Source organism: Nelumbo lutea, chromosome 1 (genome assembly GCF_056320005.1).
Source record: "Nelumbo lutea isolate HS-2025 chromosome 1, American lotus-T2T, whole genome shotgun sequence".
Taxonomy (NCBI): Eukaryota; Viridiplantae; Streptophyta; class Magnoliopsida; order Proteales; family Nelumbonaceae; genus Nelumbo; species Nelumbo lutea.
In genome coordinates this window covers 19,837,734-19,862,059 of record NC_142684.1, presented here as the reverse complement: position 1 = coordinate 19,862,059, position 24,326 = coordinate 19,837,734, and the positions used below count along the sequence as shown (strand labels likewise).

The following is a 24,326-nucleotide window of genomic DNA, read 5'->3' as shown; positions in this document are numbered from 1 at the left end:
AGGATCATTAAACCTGGATCAAGGCATGCGAGAGGACAAAGTTTGTTTGAATTTTATCTTGCCCGAAGATAGGCAAAGTTTAAGTGTGGGGGAATTTGATGAGAATAAAATTTATCATACTTTTATCTCCAAATTTTCTGTCTTTTATACTGAATTAGTACTTAATTGGACTCATACTTCTTGTATTTCGGTGCAGGGCATGAAAGGAGGCATCAAGAGAAAAAGCAAGGCAAATCGGATGATTTTTTACAGTTTCGGCACCGTTCATTAATCTGGGCCTAACTCTCGTATCCGAGATCCAATTGGGCTGATTCAAGACTCATTGGAAAGATAAGAGAAAAATCTACAACTTTCATGTTTTAGCCTTTTGCAGATTCGGCATACATAGAAGTAAAATCTGGGCCCGGAGTCGGGGAAAATTCGTAGGAAGGCCCAATTCGCAGCTGAAGCCCAACTTGCAGAAAAGCCTTGCAACAGCCCAATTCACAGAGGCAGCCTAATACGAATGCAAGAACAAGAAATTGAGAAGAGCCCTATAAGATTTAAATTTGTGATATTATCTTAGAAAGATAAAGAGATTGAGTTCACTAGATAAAGAGACAAGAATAGGATTAGATTAGGACTTTCTAATTTTGAGGATAATCTCCTAAGAGGAGTTGGAGAGAACCCCTCCTCCTAAAGGTATATAAAGGGGGGGGGGGACCAGCTTTAGGCATCAAGAAGTAGATGAGCAATCAGTCAAGAAAGCAAGAAAACTACAAGAAGAAGGTGGTGGCAATGAGAAGAGAAGACCTTAGCTCTAAGGGCGACACCATGAGTTCTTTCTTTCCTCTTGTTTATTTTATTTCCTTTAGTATGAACTGATTTATTTGTAGTTAGGACTATGGAAAGTGATGAGAGTAGAATTTATCATATTTTTATCCCCAATTATTCTGTCTTTTATACTAAATTAGCATATAATTGGACTCATATCTTTTGTATTTTGGTCTAGAGTATGAAAGAAGGCATCAAGAGCAAAGAAAGACAAATCAGATGATTTTTCACAGTTTCGACATCGTTCAGTGATCTGGGCCTAACTCGTGTATTCGAACTCCGAATGGGCTGATTCAAGATCCACTAGAAAGATAAGAGAAAAATCCACAACTTTCATGTTTGGGCTTTCACAGATTCGGCCTACATCGAAGTCAAATCTAGGCCCGAAGTTGGGGCAATTTCGTAGGAAGGCCCAATCCGCAGCTGAAGCTCAACTCGCAGAAAAGTCCGGCTGAAGCCCAATTCGCAAAGAAGGTCTATTACGAATCCAAGAACAAGAAACTAAGAAGAATCCTTTTAGATATAAATTCTTGATGTAATCTTAGAGTGAAAAAGGGATTGAGTTCAAGAGATAAAGAGATAGGATTACAATTAGGATAGGACTTTCTATTTCTTGTAAAGATCAACTTCAAGAGAAAGTAGGAGACCACCCTCTCCCCTTTAATCTATAAGAAGGAGAGGGCGGACTAGCTTAAGGGATCACTTGATCACTGAATTATTCAATCATTCAACTTCTGATATGAATCAAGAAACAAGGAGCAATCAGTCAAGAACCGTTCAAGAAAGGTTCAAGAATTCAAGAAACTTCAAGAAGAGGAGATCTCAGCACCATGGGCGAATTCAAGAGTTCTTTTTTCCCCTTTGTTTGTTTTAAATATTCCATCATGAACTGATTTGTTTCTTGCTAGGGCTATGGAAAGCCTAACCATGTTAATGAATATATTATCATATTGATTTTACCAAGATTGTGATTTCTATATAGTCTATGAATTATTGTGTTTAATGCAATTAAGAGCTTGGCCACCTCTTAATTAATTTGGGTTATGCGAATAAATTGAGTGAGGAATTCACATAATTGATAGAATAATTCATAGTGTGAATTGAATGGTATATAGAGATATATATACATGATTCATCTGAATTTAATGGTTTTCTTGGACTTAATGCACTTCCATCTTGAGAGCTCTACTCGAGAGATCGAAGGGTTACCTGATGGGCATAGGGTTAGTATATCCTCGAGAGAGAATATTAAATAAATTTGTGAAAATCTCAGTTTACGGGAATAACAATTAGTCTTGGATAATTAGACCCATCAATATTCATTACATTGGTTAGGTTGACCAAAAGTCCTAGCGATTTTATCATTTGCATACTCGATTAGTGATCACCCTTGTTTTTATTTTCTTTATTCCAGTTTTATTTTCAGTAGTTCTTACTCAATCCTAAATTTCGATTGTCCAAATAATTAGGGAAAACTGTGATTCTAATACTTATTTTGTTAAATCCCTGTGGGAACGATATTATTATACTATTTGATAACTAGTGCATTTGCTAGGGTTATATATTCATAGCTATCAAGTTTTTGAGGATTAAAGGAGTTGATAAAATTTTCAAACTCTGGTATGCTTTGATCATCACTTTATAACCTGTCCTTTTGAAATTTCTGCTCCTTAGAGAATTATTTTTGAATAATTGCAAACCACCTTGAATCATGTGCTTAGGAATGATAGATAAGAAAGGATGCAGGCAAATCTAGCTGAAATTTCTGGCTATGGAAGGCATCTCAGTAGTTTGAATGATCAACAGGCAAGATGCAATACAAATTTGACCCTTGTGAGCATTTGGTTTCTAACAGACAAACATGGGTTGATTATTCTGGAACTTGTTTTGTTAGGCATGTTAAAACCATGATAATGAGTTCATGTATTGGAACGTGTTATCTAAAAAAAAAAAAAAACTCATGTGAGGTTTAGCATAAAATGCATTCACATCGAGAGAAAAAAAGAGTTAGGGTGAGATGGAGCATAAACTGCATTCACACTAAAAGAATAAAAGGGTGAGATGGAGTATAAAATGCACTCACACTAAAAGAATAAAAGGGTGAGATGGAGCCTAAAATGCACTCATACTAAAAGAATAAAAGGGTGAGATGAAGCATAAAATGCACTCATCCCTAGATCCCAAACCCTAACTCACTTTTTGATGCATTGCACTCATGATAAGCGGTGGAGATGTGATACATTTGCTATATGAATTTCTCTCTCGATTCATTCACATAAACCTAATGAATTAAGAGATGGTCACTCCTAATAGCATTAAGCAAGATAACTCATAGGCTATATGAAAATCACGATCTTAGATAAATCAGAATAAAAATGTATTCATTGTTATGATTAGACTTTCTATAGTCCTAACTACAAATAAATCAGTTCATACTAGAGGAAATAAAATAAACAAGAGGAAATAAAAAACTCATGGTGTCGCCCTTAGATGATTTGTCTTTCTTTGCTCTTGATGCCTTCTTTCATACCCTAGACCAAAATACAAGAAATATGAGTCAAATTAGATGCTAATTTAGTATAAAAGACAGAATAATTGGGGATAAAAATATGATAAATTCTACTCTCATCAAACCCCCCACACCTAAACTCTTGCCCGTCCTCGGGCAAGACAAAACTCAAAACAAATTTAAAACAAGAACAAACTAACTAAAAGATTTGTTTTGGATTTCTCTCAACAGGGTATTTGCCCTCCTGCAAGCCTTGATCAGTATCCATGCTTCTTCCCTTCGTCCACTTCTTTTCCTTTTTAACTTGTCCAAGAATAATCTTAAATCGCCAATCTTCATGTCCCTTAGTGAGATCGATAATCAAGGGGAACAGGCATCTCTTCGCTTGAATAATTTAGGGCTAGAGTAAGCCCTCTTTGTTTTCATAATCACATGTGGCAAGATTCAAAAAATACCCTTTCATGATTCTTTAAAACGAAACAAGGAATGTTATTACCGTAAGTTTGCTCACCACGTAATTCATGGTGTGAATTGAATGGTATATAGGGGTATATACACATGATTCATCTGAATGTAATAGTTTTTCCTTGAACTTAATGCACTTGTTACTTCTGCTTATGGGAATGACAAATTATCTTGGGTAATCTCATACATTAATATTCATTGGAATGGTTAGGTGGACCAAAAGTCTAAGCGAATTCAATCAATCATTACATACTTCAGCATTTGTTACTTCTGCTCTTGTTTTCTTTTTTTTTTGCTTTTTATTAGTTTTTATCTTCAAATCTGAAAGTCGATTGTCCAAATAATTAAGAAAGACTGTAATTCTAATACTTATTTTGTTAAATCCCCGTGTGAATGATATTTTTATACTACTTAATAACTAGTGCACTTGCTAGGATTATAATTATAGCTATCAAGCAATGTGGCAAGAGACTTCTTACCTCCCCTCCTTCCTTTTTCTATTATAGATATAAATATAGATATCAATACTTTGATACTGATGTTATTGGTCTCATTCAATTAGTCCTTGTGCCTCTTCATCTTGGTGAAATGGAAGATACATTGAACATCTATGAGTAGTACTACCTTTGGTACGTAGTATTACTTGGACTATATTTTGGAAGGTTAAACACATTCCCCCTTGCATTCATTACTTATTATGGAGATGTTTGGTTGATGCCTTTCTTATATATACGAAGCACTTATCGTTTGTTTGGCATCATTGCCATTGCTCCAAAAAATGGTAAATCGGAAAAAATGGTGTTCCAGAAAACGTTTATTTGTTTGAAACCATTTTTCCATAAAAAACGGTGCTTTAAACCACACCTTGAAAACAAGAAGGCATGGTTTGGAGCAATGCCGAATTTCCCATTTTCTCAGATTACAGCTCGTTGCTGCCAATGAGAATGTGATGTGTAAGGGTGTCAATGGACTGGTTTTGGATTAGACCCAATTCATTCCAAAATCAATTTGGACGGACCAACAAGACATATTGGATTGGACCAATCCAGTCCAAAATATTTATTAGATTGGATTGGACCTGGTCCGTTCGTAATAAATTTATATTGGATTAGGTTGGATTAAGCCAATATCTGGCCCATTGATATAAGAGAAGAATATATGTGTCAATGGACCGGATTTGGATTGAAATCAATCTAAATCAAAATGAATTTGAACAGATTGGATGATCCAAACACATTGAATTGGACCAGTCCAAATTGGTCCAAAACATTCATTGGATTGGATTGGACCTGGTCCATTTATAATGGACTCACATTGGATTGGATTGGATTGGACCAAATCCAGTCTAATTGACACCCCTAGTGATGTGGCAATGACATGGACTTCCTATAATGGATACCAGTGCTGAAAATAGACATAGAGCACTGATACCAAGCAGAAAGTGTTGTTGCTCTAGGAAACGTCCTATCTGACAGTAATGTTTTCAAACAGAAAAAAAACACTATTTTCTTAAAAAATGATACTTCCAACCCACACATCAGCAGCACTGTTTTCTCAAAAACGACAACGGGACTGTACTTACAGCAAGAGATCAAAGTTGTCGCCTATGCAAATCTGCTGTTGAGACTTGAGACTCTTCAGCATTTATTTTTTGGACGCCCTGCCACTATGCCTGTTTGGTTTGCTTCATATCCTTCTCCATGTATGTGGACATTCGTACGTGCAGTGTGTTCTCCTTAATGGTCAATTTTGATTATGCTCTATCACATCCAAAAGGTGGTTTGGGCATTATTTTTGGTGGGGCTATTAAGGTGGTAGTGTGTTCTCCTAAAGAGATTGAGGCTAAAACGGCTCTTGCTACTCTTCAATTTGCATTTGACGTTGGTGCTACTCCTAGAGTTTTCGCTTTTCTGTATACACTATTATACATGGTGTTTGGAATCGTGGCGTTTTTTGGGACTGGTTTTCAAGAAAAAACACTCATTCTTCCAAGATCAGTTTTTTACAAAAAAATGTTGTCACGTAGGCAATGAGCAATACTATACTGTTTGGTAAGGTGATTTTTATCACCATTTTTCATGTATGTGCTGACAGATAAGCACCACATAGGATACACATCAGTCAACCATTGGGGGAAACGGTTCACTGATGTTCGATGGGGTCCCAATTTTCGAGGCATACCCGATTTTTTAATAATCAGCTGAATCAAACAATGAGATACATGAGCATTTGTTGAAACGCCTATGTGAATCCAACATGACACTGTTTTTTTTGAAAAATAGCCATGATTCCAAACATCCCCATATATGTTGTGTTAAATTGATTAATTAGTGATTAAACTTTCTGGTATGCCAGTCGTAAGTCATGTCGGTGAAGGGAATAAGGGAGAGGAGAAGAAGAAAAAGGTAAGGAGACTCGGGACATATTAGCCTAATGTTGTTTGTAAAGTTTGTAAAACAATACTCGGTGTACTAAGGGACTATGGGTAGACGAGCTACCCAGTGTACTATGGGCTTATCGGACCACGGTAAAAACCGCAACAGGCGAGACTCCCTTCAACCTCACCCATGGCACTGAAGTAGTCATCCCAGCCGAGATCGAAGTTCCCACGCTATGTCTGGAAGTGTATGATGACAAGACAAATGAATACGAACTACGCACCAACCTCGACCTACTTGACGAGGTATGGGACCTCGCATACATTAGGACTACAACCTACCAGCAGAGAGTAGCTCAGTACTATAACGTCAAGGTCAAGAAGCAGAACCTCCGCATCGGAGACCTGGTCCTTCATAAAATTATGGTACTTGAGCCCGGTGTTGGTAAGCTCGGGCCAAATTGGGAAGGACCCTACCGATTAAAACGGATGCTCAGGGAAGGAATGCATGAGCTCGAAACCCTAGAAGGGAAACAAGTACATCGGGCATGGAATATTGTCAACTTAAGGCAGTATTACCTGTAATCACCGAGCTGAGTGGACTGTAGTCGCTCCTAGAGCCTAAGGGCCAATACACCGAACTAACAAAAGACATCGGCACTATAAGACTCAATCGCCTCTACGGCATGGGTGAACTCCAGAAGGGGGTAGACTGTAGTCGCTCCTAGAGCCTAAGAGCCAAAACGCCGAGCTAACGAAGACCTTGGCACTATAAGACCCATGAGCGAACTCTAGGAGAGTGGACCATAAGTCACTTCCCTAGCCTAAGGGCTAAAACGTCGAGCTAACGAAGACCTCGACACCGTATAAACCTAACCGCTTCATCGGCATAGGCTAAGTATTAGTACCAAAGGCGTAGGCAGCTCGGGTGTGAACCCTATGATGCATAGCCCGCCCCGATATACAAGTTGGACCCGTTAGGGACAACTGACTTCAACTTAAGTAACCTAGGTGCATACAGGTTGGGCATATGCTCACCGTGTTGATCACCTCAGTGTACATTATGAAATCACCCCTACTAAGTAAGGGGAGATAGCTCGGGGTGACGATAGTTGAGAAACCCCACTTCGGGTGCTTAGCTCTAACAGTTTGGGTGAAATAATCACTTTGGAAAAAGAGTAAATCACACAACACTTAGAAGAGAAAAGGAACATTTCATTACTAGTAAAAAACCGGACCTAAAAGCCCAGGAGGGTAGAGTAAAGCAGAAAGAAAAGAAAGAGAACCAGGCTCAACTGCCCGAGAGCAGCCACTTCAAAAGAGTAATTTTTTCAGAAGAAGAAAAAAAAAGAGATTAACCAGCCTCAAGGCCCCACCTCCTCTACATCCTCGTCGCTCTCTTCTAGGGAGTCGGGCTCCTCCTCCTCCGCAGTGTCTGTCGTCTCTGGGGCCAAGTCCCTCATTGTCACGCCCTTAAGGTTAAGGCTGGAGTACTTCTTCCGGACCATCCACCAGCAAAGCTTGAACCCCGAGTGGTAGGACTTTGAGCCGTATTCAACCTGGAGATCGTGGAATTGTTGGGACTCTTTAAAGTCCTCCACCGCCTTAGCCCGCTTTGCCTCCACTGTGGCGTCAAAGTTTTGGGTCCGCTCATGGAGCGTGGACTCCAAGCTCTGGACCTGCTGGCGAAGAAGCTCCCTGTCCGCCGCCACCCTCGAAGACTCCTCCCTATAACGGGCACTCTCCTCAGACAGTCGGGAGATCCATGCTTCCTGGTCCCTGACAAGCAGATCCTAGGCCTCGCTCCCCTTCTGAGCCTGGAGAAACTCATCCCGGGCCTGGTCAAACTCGTGTTGGAGCCTCTACACGTTCGACCTCTGATTGACAATGTCCTAGGAGTGAATAGCAGTATGACAGGCCATGGCGTGGATGGCGGAGTTCAACTACCAATAAAAAGCCGAGGTAAGTAAAAAAAAGAAAAAAAAGGGAAGAAGCAAGCACTTACTGCCATGCAGTGAGCCGAGGCCAGCTTGGCGAGCTGCCTATGGTGCATCCTAACCCAGTCCGCGACCTCCTCATGGCTGACCGCCAGCCAGCTCTTTCACGTGGCCACAAGGAAATTAGTGTCTCTTTCGTCCCTCCCCTCGGTAAGGAACTGCGGGAAGACAGTGGGACCGAACCGTGCGACCGGAGGGTACTGCTCCTGGGGTGGGACCTCTTCTTCTTCGCCGCCACCTGCGGCTACTCCCTCGAACGACACATGTGGGACTTCTGGCGGCAGAACAAAGGCTGGGTCCGCAGCCTCAAACTCGATGGTCCCAGAGGTGGACGCTTGGTCGGGGCGTGACCTCTTCGCCCTACGCTTCTGGTTGCTCGATAGCAGGCGACGTGCATCTACACTAGACATGTTGGTTGCAAGAATCACAAGGCATTAGTCCAACTCGCAAAAAAAAAGAAGGCGATCTAAAAGTAACCTACTGGGGCTCAGGCCGGTCTGCACGAGCTTGTCCTCAACCAAGTAGTCCAAACAGAGAAAGCCAACCCCTGCCCATGACTGCAATGTTTCACGAACCTTCGGGTCCAAGTCAATGGCCGGATCCTGAATGACGACCCTCTAGTGGGTCGAAAAGGGCCACCCCTTGGGGTTGCGAACTACAAAATAACCCAGCTTCTAGGTCGGGATCCTATTGGGTAGCTCATGGAGGAGCTTGAAGTTGGGACAGGGGAAAAAAGTAATAAGAACACCTTTCTGGAGGGGCTCTAGGGGACGCATTCTTAATCGACAAAATGGTGGTAAAGGTATCAATGGAAGGAGGAAGACAATACTAAAAAAATAGGGAAATAGTCCCCACCAAATTCCGAATAGAATTCGGGTGCAGTTGGTTTATGGTGACATTAAAATGGCAAAAAACCTCCACTATCAGAGGGTGAAGAGGGAGTCAAAGACCAGCCACGACCTGCTTCTCAAAGATCACGATCTCGTCATGGCCGTGCTCCTAAGGATAGTTATCGGATGGGAGGCTGTAGATGAGATCCCTAGGGAGGTCATACTAGAAAACTAAGGCTAGAAGTCTCTCCATTGACATGGAGGAGGGGCCGAAGCTATCCCGAGAAGTAGAAGCAGAGTTACCAAAGGCTTCCTGAGCCTTCAAAGACCGCCCTTCAAGGTACCCAAACATTGTTTGGATAGAGTAGAGGACTAACCGAAAAAGTGGACTGAGAAAGCGACGAAGAACGAGGAGAGCTCGAGCAAACAAGGCGAAGGCACGTCCTCAAAACTAAATGCAAGGCAAGTTGGCGTAAAGAAAATGAGGCCTAGGGCCCTCTAATTTATAGCCATTGTGCCCGAAAACCAACGGTCTCGATCAAAGCGGATCCAACGACTTACAATAAAGTCGGTTGCAGTCCTCCGAGACTAAAGTAAAGACGACCGCACGTCTTCTCAAACTGAGGGTAGTTTGGCGCCCAAAAAATCCAAAAATTGCCTAACACCTGCGCATATACATCATGCGATTAGTCAACCTAGTTTAAATCAAAGGTCAAATCCACCCGTCACTTTATGAACTCCCTGCGATAGAGTAAGACCCTTAGCCTGAGGAGTGGGGGGCAATTGATGGAAAGTGATTTGACCCGACCTCCTAACTAAGGGACACGTGGTTATGACTCAACGTAAATGACAACTCAGCATGACAACTTGGTCGCAATTCGGCGTAATGGGCTCGCTGAAACCACAACAGAATGACTCGCCACAAGACAACTTGCTATAGAACAGCTTGCTGCAAGGCAGCTCGCTATTGGAGCTCGCTACGAAGGAGTTCACTACAAGGGAGCTTGCTACAAAGGAGTTCGTTATTAAGCGACCCAGATTCTTCGGGAAACTTCTCATCCAACAAGATCGTGCCTGTCAAGACTACTCCCACGTCTCTTGTCTGACAGCGCAGCACCTGCCAGTCCAGAGGATTGCACCCACGTCTCACGTCAGGCAGCATGGTACACGCCGGCTTTGCATAACGTCTCTCAGCTGACAGGACCGTACTCTGCGACGAATACCTGCACCAATCAAATCAGCCTGGCAAATAACGACTGTAGAAGAGGATCAAAGACGGTTACACTCAATTTGACAGAACATCAATATATAAAGGTCCCGATTTCCAAGGGGCAAGGGAACTTCTACGAATTGATTTCGTGCTATCTGCACTCTTAGCTCTCATTGTATTCTCCGCAATTCTCTCTTAGAGTTCTAACTTGACCGTTGGAGTGTTCCCGCCGGGTAACCTCCCCGGGAATCCTTCACTGTCTTCTCCATCTCAGGTACTGTCCGTTGCTAGGTAGGAATCAGGCCACTGCCAGGTAGGAGTGACCGGATCGCACTACATCAAATCCTAATAAGTAAATTTGTTATTTTATCTCTATTTATTGATCGATATAAGAAGACTCTAGATTCTAGTTATTACAGTGGAAATTTGAATCTATTTAGTCTTAAGTTGGGTTGATGCATGGTTTCTCGAATAAATATGATCATGGATTTTATAACAATCCCAATAACAGAAAAAGGGGATTTTCTAGTGTTTCACTTAGGAAATGAACTTGAAGAATTGAGAAATGTATGAGTGTTACAAGATATGAACAAAGATGATCAACCTTTTTCCTAAGAATTAGGGATGGACCACGCTTTTTTTGTGTGTGTATGTGTGTTTTGATTTTACACTTGTTACCTTGATTGGTACTGCTACTATTTTACATGAAAAACTATAAAATTATGATTTCTTAGAAATGGTTCATTTTCCTTCATTTTAATTGCAACCAAAGAAAGACTCAATTTCATTTCCTCTTCAAGGAAAGACATTGCTTGGATTACTAATCTAGGCTTTATGATAAAGCCCATGCAAAGCACGACTCTCATGTCAATTCTCATCTACCCCAACAACATGGGATTAGAAGTTCATAGAGCTATCATTGTCTTGTTGTAAACTTTTGTTTTGAATTTGTGTTGTGATTCATCTTCATTCTTGGAAGGAATCCCATGTCAAGCTACCTCTCTTTGCATTACTTACCTTCTACTATTTCAAAATAAGAAATAGCTACCATTTCCTCCCTTCACTTAACAATTTTTTTTTGTTCCAATTGATGTTTTTTCCCTTTTCCCCTTTTAACTTTTGGGAGTAAATATAAAGGCTTCCTATAGGTCTCCACTAACAATCTAAAAATTAGTTCTCTACTAGCTGACACAAAGTTGTGAATTTGAGCATGTGATTTAATGATAGATGAATTTGACCATTAGTGTCAAAATACACATCAATAAGGATTAGTAACCCAAATACAAAGAGTGGAATGGTCACTTCACCCCCTATATTTTGTAATCTAGGGTTGAAAAATTTTCTCTGTTTTTGAAAAGTATGAACATTTATTGAACCCATAGGTGTCCATATATGCATTATAATGGTTAGTAATTAAAAAACAAAGTCAGAAATGGTCAATTGACCCCTACATCCTATGATTTAGCTAGGTTTGACATCTTTTCTCAGTTTTTGATAACCAAGAAAAGTTACTAAACTCATTCATGGCCAAATTATTCTCAAATTTAATCAATTTGTCCATTAGTGACAAAATATACATAATTTGGGATAATAACCTAAGTGAAAAGAGAGAAATGATCACTTGACTCCTACATCTCGTGATTTAGGGTTGAAAACGTTTCTCAGTTTTTGAAAACCAAGAAAAGTTACTAAAGACATAGGTGGATAACATTCAACTAAACTTTAATCAATTTGGCCAACAGTGTCCAAACATGCATCATTTAAGTTAGTAACCTAAGTGCAAAGAAAAAAAGATCACTTGACCCTTACATATTGTGATTTAGGGTTGAAAACTTTTCTCAATTTTTGAAAATCAAGACAAATTACTGAACTAATATATGGCCATATTAGTCTAAAATTTAGTCCATTTGGCCATAAGTTGTCAAATATATACCATTTGAGTAAGTAACCCAAATACAAATAGAGAATTAGTCACTTGACCCATACATCTTGTGATTTAAGGTTGACAACTTTTCTCAGTTTTTGAAAACCAAGAAGCACTACTCACCCATATGTGAATAAACTAAACTAAACTTTAATCAATTTGGCCATCGATGTCTAAATATATATTATAATGCTTAGTATCCCAAGTATGAAGTGTGAAATGGTCAATTGACTCCTACATGTTGTGATTTAGAGTTAGAGAACTTTTTTCGGTTATTGAAAGGAAGAAATGTATTAAACCCATATGTGGCCAAATTAGTATAAAATTTAATTACTTTGGCCATTAGTGTCCAAATATACATCATTTGGATTAGCAACCCAAGTACAAATAAACAAATGGTCACTTGACCCCAACATACATCCTGTGATTTAGGGTTGCTAGTTTTTCTCAATTTTTGAAAACGAAGAAAAAAATGAATGGAAAATTTGTAAACCAAAATTATTTCAGCTCTATTTTTGTGACATTTCACAAATGTGCACAAAAGAAGGATTAAAATAAAGAAAGACAATGAACAATTTTCTTGAAAAACAACATTTGATGCCCTAACTAATTTACCATGATGGTTTTGTAATCTTCTAATTTAATAAGTTTCATTTCCTATAATATATATATCTAGATGCTCAATTTACATTCTAACATCTTATCTAATTATTTTTCTTTGATTTTGGTAGGTATGAGTACCAAAATATTTACATTTATTGTAAGTTCTGGGAAAGGTTGGAGTTATCATGATATCAAGATAGGATATGTTATGTGGTTTTGCTCAGAACGTGTGCAATGTAAATAGAGTATCAGTAGACTATGTAAACATCATTGAAAAATTTGGAAAGTTATGTGACGTACTAGATGATGATATAATGACTATAAATTACAAGATACCTAGATGGGAATATGCAACTATGACAATATTTCTCAACTATCTGATTATGAACCAACAAACGATTATGAAAGCCCCATAGAAGATGACAATTTACCAAAAAGAATATTTATCCACTTCAATGTAGAGTTTAATTTTGCAAACCCCTCATTTGAAATTAACATGAACTTTATAGATCACAAGGAGTTCAAGAAGGCCATTAGTCAATATTGTGTAGTGGAGGGGCATAATTTGGCCATTACAAGAGTATTTTATCCACTCTTTGGATGTTCATAATTTGGCCACAATGGGTTCAGTAATCTTTCTTAGTTTTCAAAAATTGAGAAAAGTTTTTTAAATTTAAATCTCTAGAATTAACAATCAAGTGGCCTTCATTGTCTTCATTTTTGGGATAATGGCCAAATTGATTGAGGATGAGTTTAATTTGGCCACCTATGAGTTCGGTAAACTTTCTTGGTTTTGAAAAATCAAGAAAAGTTTTACTCTATAATTCACAAGATGTAGAGGTCAAGTGATCATTTCTCTCCCTGTACTTGGGTTATTAACACTTATGATGTATATTTAGACATTGATGGCCAAATTGACTAAATTTTATTCTAATTTGGCCACATATGGATTTAGTAACTTTTCTTAGTTTTCAAAAATCAAAAGAAGTTTTTACCCCTAAATCACAAGATGTAGGGGTCAAGTGACCACTTCACTCTTCGTACTAGGGTTACTGATCATAATACAGTGTATTTGGAGATTGATGGTCAAATTGATTAAAGTATAGTTTAATTTATTCACCTATGGGTTATGTAACATTTTTTGGTTTTCAAAAACTAAGCAAAACGTCAATCCTTAAACACAAGATATAGGGGTCAAATGACTAGTTCAGTCTAACAATTTTGGTCACTAATTATGATGTATAGTTAGACACCAAAAGCCAAATTGATTAAATTTTAATTTAATTTGACTAAATATTAGTTCTGTAACTTCTTTTGGTTTTTAGAAATCGAGAAAAGTTCTTAATCATAAATCACAAGATGTGGGGGTACCATTTCATTCTTTGTATTTGGTTTACTAATCCTCATGATGCGTATCTAAACACTAATGACAAAATTGTTTAAATTTTAGATTAATTTGGCCACATACATGTTCTGTAATTTTCTTGATTTTTAAAAATTGAGAAAAGTTCCCAACTTTAAATTACAAGATGTAGGGGCCAAGTGAACATTTCACTCTTTGTATTTGGGTTATTAATCCTTAAGATGTATATTTACACACCAATGGCCAAATTGATTAAATTTTAGTCTAACTTGATCATATAACGGTTCAGTAACATTTCTTGGTTTCAAAAACTAAGAAAAGTTGTCAACCTAAGATCTAAGAAAAGTTATTTAACGATTGTAAGGATCCCAATATCTATGATAAGGGTTAGTAGTCCAAGTACAAAGAGAGACATATCCACTTGACCCTAAGTCTTGTGATTTAGAGTTGATAACTTTTCTCAATTTTTGAAAACCAAGAAAAAATATCAAACTCATATGTGGACAAGTTATGCCCATTCATGACTGATTCAACTATAAGTGTCACAAAACACATTATATAAAGGTTTGTAGCCCAAGTGCAAAGAAAAGCTTGTTCACTTGATCCTTGTCTTCTGATTTAAAGTTGAGAACTTTCTCCATTTTTGAGAACCAAAAATCATGAAACTCATATGTGCTCAAATAAGACTTAACTTTTTTCAATTTGACCATCAGTGTTTATAAGTAATAGTAGCCCAAGCACACAGATAAGTTTTCATTTGACCATCCAAAGTGCAAACCCCATCCACAACTATCCATCATATTATACATTATCTCCATGTCACACCTAGTATAGGTCTTTTGACTCTTTTGTTTCTCCTCCTCACCACTCTCCAAAAGGCTTACAGCTGTTGAGCTGCATACCCAAAATCTCGGCTATCTCCAAAAGGTGGTGTGTTTTTTCTTGGTCCCCTTGTCTCTTGAAACTAAAAAAAAGGTTCCTAGATGTGCAACAAAATAGAGAAATGTCCTATGCCTGCGGCAATATACTATGGCTTCAAGGTCTGTTGAATGATCTTAGAGTTGATGTGACATCTCCCCATGCTAACCATGCTAGTTGCATTTTCATTGCTTCCAATCTAGCATTCCATGAACAGACAAAGCATATCATGATGAAGTATAGAGACTATTACTTCATAATCATTATGTTGCTGGACTTGTTACTCTTCTATGTCAATTGAATTGCAAGTAATAGACATCTTTACTAAAGTTGTGACACATGGCAGACACGCTTTCTAAGGGCAAACTAATGTTGGCTGTACCATAAGCATGATGAGCTAAGACATTATATCATCCATATTATATTTAAGGCACCCTGAATTAGAGATTTAGGGTCATCTTACCACCTTTAGAGAGATCATTATTCTTCCAACGAGCAAACAATCTTCCCCAAATTTTCAATGACCAGACTCTAAGGAAAAAAAAAAAAAAAAAACTAATTGGAATGACCGGATTCTAAGGATAAAGATCTATAGCTAGTAGCCCCAGGAAAATTTATTGTTAGAAAAGTGTAAGAACAGGGACTAACGAGATCAAAACAACCACCACCACAACCCGACTTCATGTGCTTTCCTTACAAAAAAGCTCCATAGTCTATAATGTTGTAATCTTTATTGCACTAATTTGATCAAATTTTAACAGAGAAAAAGGTTTTCCTTGGTTTGTCAAATAAATAGCATTTGTTCCATATAACTACTAATTCAAACCAAAAAGAACAAGTGCTCAAAGTAAAACCATCTAGAACATATAATATCAAATCTCTACTTTTCACTTACCACTACAAAGTCTTCCGTAGTCACCTACTTGTATTCAAATGACGCAATTGGTGTACTTGGTGTATCAAAGCTTTCCAAAACCTCCATATTACTTCCACTACCAACATCAGTCCCTGTCTCCTGCTTCTTACTGCCAAATAACCCCCAAACCAAGAAGAAGAAGAAGAAGAAGAAGAAGACCCCTCTGTTGAGTTAAGCTTTAAGAGTTGGAATCTGTGTCAGTTTCTGATTGGAAAATTTTCCACTAGGATACCCAGGAAAATTAGACGGATTGGGCACACTGGGTAATGGCTCCTCCAATAGATGAAAATTCTGAGGAGCACCAAGAACCTTGTTTAGCATAACCCCAGTTCCTTCGATCAAAGCAATCAACACCCCACCAAAATACACATACCTGGGTGCTTCACCAAATCCCTGACTCATGCATCTGGAGGAACCCGCTGCTGGCAGCACCAGCGATGATGGAGTTCCAAGCTGGGTCTTTCTTCTATCAGATATAGACCATGGTGCAATCGAAGACGGAAGAGAGATCGCCCTAGACGGTGAAGATGCCACCGACGCGGGGAGCGTTCACGTGAACGGCTTGAGAACCGCCGGTTAGACGCTCACCTTTTGGGGAGTTGTAGACGCCTTTGAAGAAGCGGAAGACTGATCCGCCAGCGGCACCCATGCCGACATCGTCTAGGATACAGTTCGGGCTAGGGCTCTCGAGAAGTCTCTGACGTCTCCATCCGATCAGTAGAAACTTTTCTTTGATGAGTTAACAAAAGAGAACAAGGTCTCTGTTTTTTCTCTAGAACAGAGAGAGAGAGAGAGAGAGAGAGAGAGAGAGGGCTTTGAATGATGAACAAGGTCATCTCATTTTGATCGAGAGAAAGAGAGGTAGAGAGAGGGAGAGCGTTTTGAAATGAGAAGGGTAAGTTTGTCCAATACAATTTGTATCCCACACGTACAAAGACCCGTATGTAAATGCTCCTATATGATATTTTTTACGAAAGGCAACCTCGAAATTATAATTCTTCAAAAAGTAACAAGTGTTACTTTTATTGCTATTAAGGGCAACTTTTTGCCCTTAATTATCTGCTAGAATTTAACACATTAACGTGACAATTTTTTATTGGCGGTCGCCGCTGACATGAACTCTTCTGCACTCGGTTTAAGTGGAAAAACTTTAATTGTTGGGGTTGACAGAATTTCTCGAAATGTAGGCGTGAATAGGTAAACTGCCCAAAGCGTGCCCAGCCCAGAAACAGCCAAATTAAGTTAACCCGGTTTAAGTTTTTCAATGAATTTCAGAAAAAACAATGTGACATGACTTTATTGGCGGATGCAGAAAGTTTTCTGCGCCGTGGTGGTGGTGGATACAGAGAATGCCAGCTCATATTTTTGTAGGCATTACACTCGAGTGAAAGCGAGAGAGACTATGAAAAGCAAAATGTGTCCTTTTGAACGAAAAGGACATTAATTGGAACAACTCATATTTCTGCCCTACAGATAGAATGAAAAGCACGTTAATTGAAACATGTGTCATACAGCTATCACGTTACTCATTGTACTTATCTAACGTGCCTACTGCATCCATGAACTTCGCGTCATCTCCCATCGCCTTCAACGTCTGCGGCAAAAGGCAGGCTTCAACATCGACGCTCCCTTCAGTCCTCCCTTAGAAAACCGTTATCTTCCCATCCGACTTGTTTCCAAAACCACTACGTATCTGCCCCACCCAAGATCATTACCAAATACATTGAACCTCAGCGAGCTCCCTGTCACTAAAGCATTATTACATACCATCCTATCCATGAACAGAAACGCAGGTTCTTTCGTCTGAGATTCCACCAAACTCTTCTCAGCTGTTGCATTATTGTGCGACGCAACGACCTGGCTCAACAGCCAGGCCGCCCACCCCAGACCTCGTTCTAGCAGATCCCCTACCTTTGCCGTTGCCGTCCTTTCATCTGCAAAGCAACCAAACTGTTCATCAGGCAAGAGCGGTTGCAACCTAGCCCGTTTACCTATGAGCAACCGATAATAGATCTCCTGGCCGGAGTCGAGTCCTCGGGCACGGACCACAGATCGCCAAATATGAGCCAATATTGCTTGCAGAGAGGATATCTTGTCCGTCCCGCATTCAGTATATTCGCCTTCTCTTTGAGACTTGCGATCTTTTCTTTGGTAAAATGAAACACTCTATCTTCAAATGGTGGTGGGGTATATCTCAGCGAGAACATTTCCTTGTTAGAGATAGAAAAGCGGACGGGACAATCTGCACCAGCTGGAAACCAACGTTGGAGAACTGGAGGACGCGAGATACGATCAGCACCCCTAGAGATCTCAGACCAGGAATTGAAGAAGTGCCAGAACGATGTGCCGTCGGCAACCACGTGGTTAACGGTGCATCCTACGAATATGCCGTCGATTAATTCCGTCACCTGCACGGCGAGCAGTGGTTTGGTGATGCCCTCATAGTTGACCACTCCGTTGAGGGGGAAAAAAGAATAAACGACTCGAGGTGTGTGTGGTGGGTCTGTTAGGATTGAATTGGGAGTCTCCGGGATTAGGAGACTCCGCTGAGTTAGGATCGAATTAGGAGTAGGAGTCTCCGTTTTGAGTTTGAATTCATGTAAACTTAGGAGATTCGATGGCAATGAATGAAAACAAGAATTGTCAGAATGAAAACAAGGATTGAATCAGCGGCAACACTCCTTCTCGTTTCATCGAGGTCGCCTGCACCCGTGGTTTCTGAAGTACCACTGTTCATCGTCTCCTTCGGTGTCCTTCTGGTCCGCTGAACTGCGTTTTCCTCCGAAGGCAGCAGTTGATGTATGGTCCGTTGAATTGCGTTTTTCTCGGAAGGCAGACTGAATCCCTGTAGCAGAGCCAGATTGGAACTCCCGAAATCTCCACCGGCGTTCATGGGCTGATTGAACGATTGGAGGGCTGCTAAGGAAGACAAAAAAAACCCTCCACTTGGCTTGTTCACGGAAGACGGGTTTGGTACCAACTGAGGCATCGGAGAAGAGATCATCGAGTAGTCTACGTCTTTGGTCCTCATATTAGAATTACTACCAGGGGTGGTCATGATAATTGAAGTGGAGGTCGTCGTGGAGCTGAATTGTTGCTGCTGTGATGATTGTTGGGTTACCGACGGGGAGTTGACTCTGTAGATTATCGGCCGGAGAAACTTCATGTACCGGAGAAACTTCATAAATTTTACCTTTGTTGTGAAGAAGAAAGTTTTGATTCTTCGGAAAAAAACCGGCTGTCTTCTCGATTTCTTGTCGAACAGAAAATGTTTGATTCTGTTCCTTGTCGAACTGACTCGAACAGAGAAAGGTTTGTATTCTTCGCGCGGCGAGAGAAAAAGGTTACGAATGGAGAAAAAGGCTTTCGCGGGGCAAAAAAAAAAAAGTTTGGATTTTCGCCTCACCAGGTAAGAGTAGAGAACTCGGGGGTTCATTCTCGATCAGAACGTGGTTTCTGGCGAGTCGAAGTTCTGCGACAAGTATTAGGGAGATCCGGCGATCGGTTCTTTGTCTTTTGTGGCGATTCTGCTGCCGATTGTGTGCTTTTAGACACAATAGTCGGCATGACTGAAAACAAAGAAAAATGAGTAGGGGTAGGAGGAAAAGGTCGTGGCGGCCAAGTCAAGGCCAATACAGCCAAAGCCTCTACGCAAGAAAATGCATCTCAAGGAGAATTAATTGATCCAACCAATACTGGGTTAAATGGACTGAGTAGTGAGTAGTGGAACATGTTGTTCAACCTTTTGAACACAGAAATATGGGAATCGACGACTAAGTGGTAAGAAAAAATTATCAGAATGGATAATAGATACAAGGGCCTCTCATCATATGACAGGAAGCCTCTAGTCGATGAAAGACATAAAGAATGTCATTCCGTACTCTATCGGCCAACCAAACGGGAAAGCGACAATAGTAGAGAAAGAAGGCACAATTGCACTAAACAATCATCTGAAACTGACTAGTGTTTTATATGTGCCTAGTTTGAATTGCGACTTACTTTCTGTATCGCAATTGACTGAGGAATCAAATTATATTGTCCAGTTCACTAATAAACTTTGTGTGATATAGGACCGCACAACGAGGATGCTGATTGGAGTGGGTGAGCAGCGAGAGGTACTCTATTATTTCCGAAGCATTGCATCAACAAGAGCAATGAAGACTATAGAGAGCAGGACATGTGATATTTGGCATCAAAGGTTAGGGCATCCTTCTTATAGAATTGTTAAGTTGTTGCCTTTTATTAGTACTAAGAATAATAATGATGACAGTATTAAGGGTTGTGATGCATGCTTCCGAGTTAAACAATGTCGAGAAGAGTTTGTTTCTAGTAATAATAAAGCATCCGATTTTTTGAGTTAATTCATTGTGATTTGTGTGGACCTTATAGAACTGCAACTTCTTGTGGTGTTCATTATTTCTTGACCATAGTAGACGATTTTTCTAGAGGTGTTTGGATTTATCTTCTGGTTGATAAGACGGAAGTGGGACGAGTTCTTCAAAATTTTTTTTTCTATGGTTCAAAGGCAATTTAACAAACCTATAAAGGTGATCCATACTAATAATGAGACTAAATTTGTATGCTTGGCTAGTTATTTTGCTGAAAGTGGTATTATTCATCAAACCACTTGTGTTGGGACCTCTCAACAAAATGGAAGGGTTGAACGCAAGCACTACCACATACTCAATGTTGCCCGAGCTTTGCGCTTCCAAGCCAACTTGCCTATTGATTTTTGGGGGGAATGCATCATGACCGCATGTTATTTGATCAATTGGACACTGTCCATTCTGTTAAAGGGAAAGACTCCCTATGAAATGTTATTTGGACAGCCTCCTTCTTATGATAATGTGCGAGTCTTTGGTTGCTTAGCATATGCACACAATCATAGTCATGGAGGGGATAAATTTATCAGTCGAAGCAGACGATGTGTTTTTGTCGGATATCCTTTTGGGAAAAAATGATGGAGCTTGTATGATTTAGAGTCCAGCATGTTCTTTGCTTCTAGAGATGTTACTTTCTTTGAGCATGAATTCCCGTATGCATACAAAGAGGATGCACAGCCGAACAAAGCACAAGATTGTGGAATAAGTGGGACAGATGAGGTGTTGGTACCATCCACTTATTCACCTGGACAAGCAAATGGTGAGATGAAAACTAACCAGCGAGGTGAACTCGCAGAAGAAGGAATCAGTGTAGAAGAAGGAACCCACGTGGACCCGAATGCCAATACTAGTGAACCCATGCATTCTTTTGACGTCACCACAGAAAATGCAAGCGAAGGTAGTCTTGACGTCAAGGGAGTGGTGTTGAGCAACAGTAGCACTCTGATTCTCATTTTGGGTGTGGGCATCGACAGAAACAACAGTCCACAAGGTTAAGAGACTATGTGCTTCACACCACACAGTGCTTGAGTCCCTCTCCGTGTCCCTTTGCAAGCTCACTCAGCCAATCACATCCTGCAGGTAGTCCTTATCCCATAGATAACTATGTGAATTGTAATAAGTTTTCTTGTCGACATCGTGCTTTTTTGGCATCTATTACTACAGGAGTTGAACCTACTTCTTTTGCTGAGGCTGTAAAGGATGAAAAATGGAGGGATGCAATGCATAAAGAAATACAGACACTTGAGAATAATCAGACATGGACCGTAGAGCCTTTGCCATCCGGAAAATGAGCCATAGGATGCAAATGAGTATATCGAATCAAGTACAATGCTGATGGGACAGTGGAAAGATACAAAGACCGTCTCATGATTTTTGGGAACAAGCAGGTTGAGGGAATTGATTATAATGAAACTTTTGTCCGAGTTGCAAAAATGGTTACTGTCCGTACCTTTCTTGCAGTCGCAGCAGCTAGAAATTGGGAGCTTTATCAAATGGACGTATATAACACATTCTTGCACGGTGACCTTCATGAGGAGGTCTACATGAGAATGCCTCCTGGTTTTCAGTCAGATAAACCAGGTATGGTGTGTTAGTTGTGAAAGTCTCTGTATGGCTTGAAACAAGCGCCAAGATGTTGGTTTGCTAAATTAACCACATCCTTGAAGACATATGGGTTTCAGCAATCAGGTTCAGATTACTCCCTATTCACCTTTCATCGAGACATGGTACATGTGCTTGTCCTCATGTATGTGGACGACATTATCATGTCAGGTAATGATCGTATGGCAATTCAAGTCTTCAAAAAATATTTGAGTGACTGCTTCCATATAAAAGACTTGGGACCATTGAAATATTTTTTGGGCATTGAAGTTGCCTGAAACTCAATAGGAATTTTTTTGTCTCAACGAAAGTATGCTCTGGATATTATCACTGAAGTTGGATTACTTGGTGCCAAACTTGCTCCTTTTCCTATGGAGCAAAATCACAATCTGGCCTTGACAGATGGGCCTCTCTTATCTGATCCTGAGCAATACAGGCGCTTAGTGGGCAGACTTATTTATCTCTCAGCAACTCATCCTGAGTTGTCTTATTGTGTGCATGTTCTGTCCCAATTCATGCAGCAACCGCAAGAAAGACATTGGGAGGCTGCATTGCGAGTGGTGCTCTACTTGAAAGGAAATCCTGGTTAAGGAATTCTCTTGCGTTCAGATTGTGACTTGTAGTTATATGCATGGTGTGATTCAGACTGGGCGAGTTGTCCTTCATCCCAACGTTCCCTATCTGGGTGGTTTATTCTACTTGGGAAATCGCTGATTTCCTAGAAAACTAAGAAACAACACACTGTGGCTCGTTCTTTAGCAGAAGCAGAGTATCGGTCTATGGCCACGGCCGTGTGTGAGTTAAAATGGCTGAAGGGATTGTTATTGGCTCTTGGAGTGACGCATTCGAACCCAATGTGATTATATTGTGATAGTCAAGCAGCCTTGCATATTGCAGCAAATCCAGTGTTTCATGAGCCTACGAAACATATTGAAGTTGATTGCCATTTTGTTCGTGATGACATTCAAAATGGTTGCATTCGTCCTGCTTATGTGTCGACTACCGTTCAGCTAGTTGACATTTTTACAAAGGCACTTGGTTGCAGAGAATTTGAGTATTTTCTCCGCAAGTTGGGCATTCACAATCTGCATGCTCCAACTTGAGGGGGGTGTTATGATTGAATTGGGAGTCTCCGGGATTAGGAGACTCCGCTGAGTTAGGATCGAATTAGGAGTAGGAGTCTCCATTTTGAGTTTGAATTCCTATAAACTTAGGAGATTCGATGGCTGTGTATGGCTGTATATATATATCTGAATCTTCAATGAATGAAAACAAGAAAAAGAAGAAACCAGAAAAGCTCTAGTTTTACAGGGTCGAGGATGTCGGCTACGGTGAAGTCGGCACTCGTGTGAATGAACTCTGCTCCTGCACCATTGCAGTCGATGAAGACAGACATGGTGTCATCGTCGTGCGACGTAGCTGCCAAGCGGCCAACCAGCGCAACAAAAAAATCCAGAGTGCGAGAGAGACAAGTTTTAAGAAGATTGATCACTACATTTTCCTATTCTTTATACCACTGGGACAGATTTTTCATGGGTAAAATGGAGATAGAAATAAGTATTTTAAAGTTAATACTAAAATATTAAACTTGTCTCCGAAATACATGTTGTGAAGTTAAGAAAAATCCCTTCATTTAAAAAGAAAACAGAAAAAGCTAAGGTATATTTAATTCTTGGCCCGTTATATCCCAAACCCAACCAGGTCAATCAAATTCAAATGAACTCAGATTCGAGTGTACCTCTCTTGCCAAGAAATTAAGTGTGAAACTTTGTTCTGAGACTTATACACAAATTAAAATAAAATTAATAAAATTTTATATGCTCATATTATCGCTTAAAATATTAGGCTCCGTTTGATTTGTAGGAATAGGGGTCTGGAACCGGAATGAATTATTTCGATTTTAGTTGAGTAGAATCAAAATCCCATTCCCATTTATATTGGAATGATATTCCCCCATTCGAGGAAATGGCCGTGGTGGAATTTTAGTTAAAAAAACACTCTTGACTCCGGCGTGGAGCAAGGATTAATTACCTAAACCATATAGGAAATAGGAGTAGCAACAAGGGGTATCCGTCCAAATTGTCCTACCTGCTGAACCCGCCTCTGTACCTCGATCCCATACCCGTTTCAAACCTGTCGAAGTATTTCTTTCAATTTCCCAAACCTGTCCCAATCCGTTAAACATGTTCCGACCCGTCTCACCCAATCCGAAAATATAATTAACACCTTCTACTAAAAATGCTAACTAATGCTCAAAGCATGATTTGAACCACACATCATTCAATAATAGCGCCGAAACTCTTAATACTACTTCAAGCCACTCATCTCACCTTTTGTATCATTTAATGAAATAAAATAATTTTTATTTATTTTTATGTTCATCCAAATAAACAATACATATTTATGATTAATAATTC

At 39.9% G+C, this 24,326-nt stretch overlaps 2 pseudogenes across 1 annotated transcript; both read right to left on the bottom strand.

The window, feature by feature from the left end:
• Positions 1 to 3,150: 3,150 nt before the first annotated feature.
• Positions 3,151 to 16,664, bottom strand: LOC148873850 (mitochondrial import inner membrane translocase subunit TIM17-2 pseudogene; annotated as a pseudogene). Its single transcript, XR_016099546.1, has 2 exons — positions 15,905 to 16,664; positions 3,151 to 3,344 (listed from the first exon to the last, which is right to left on the bottom strand). The product of XR_016099546.1 is annotated as a mitochondrial import inner membrane translocase subunit TIM17-2 pseudogene (transcript).
• A 768-nt stretch (positions 16,665 to 17,432) lies between these two features.
• On the bottom strand, positions 17,433 to 24,094 carry LOC148873849 (uncharacterized; annotated as a pseudogene).
• Between the last annotated feature and the right edge of the window lie 232 nt (positions 24,095 to 24,326).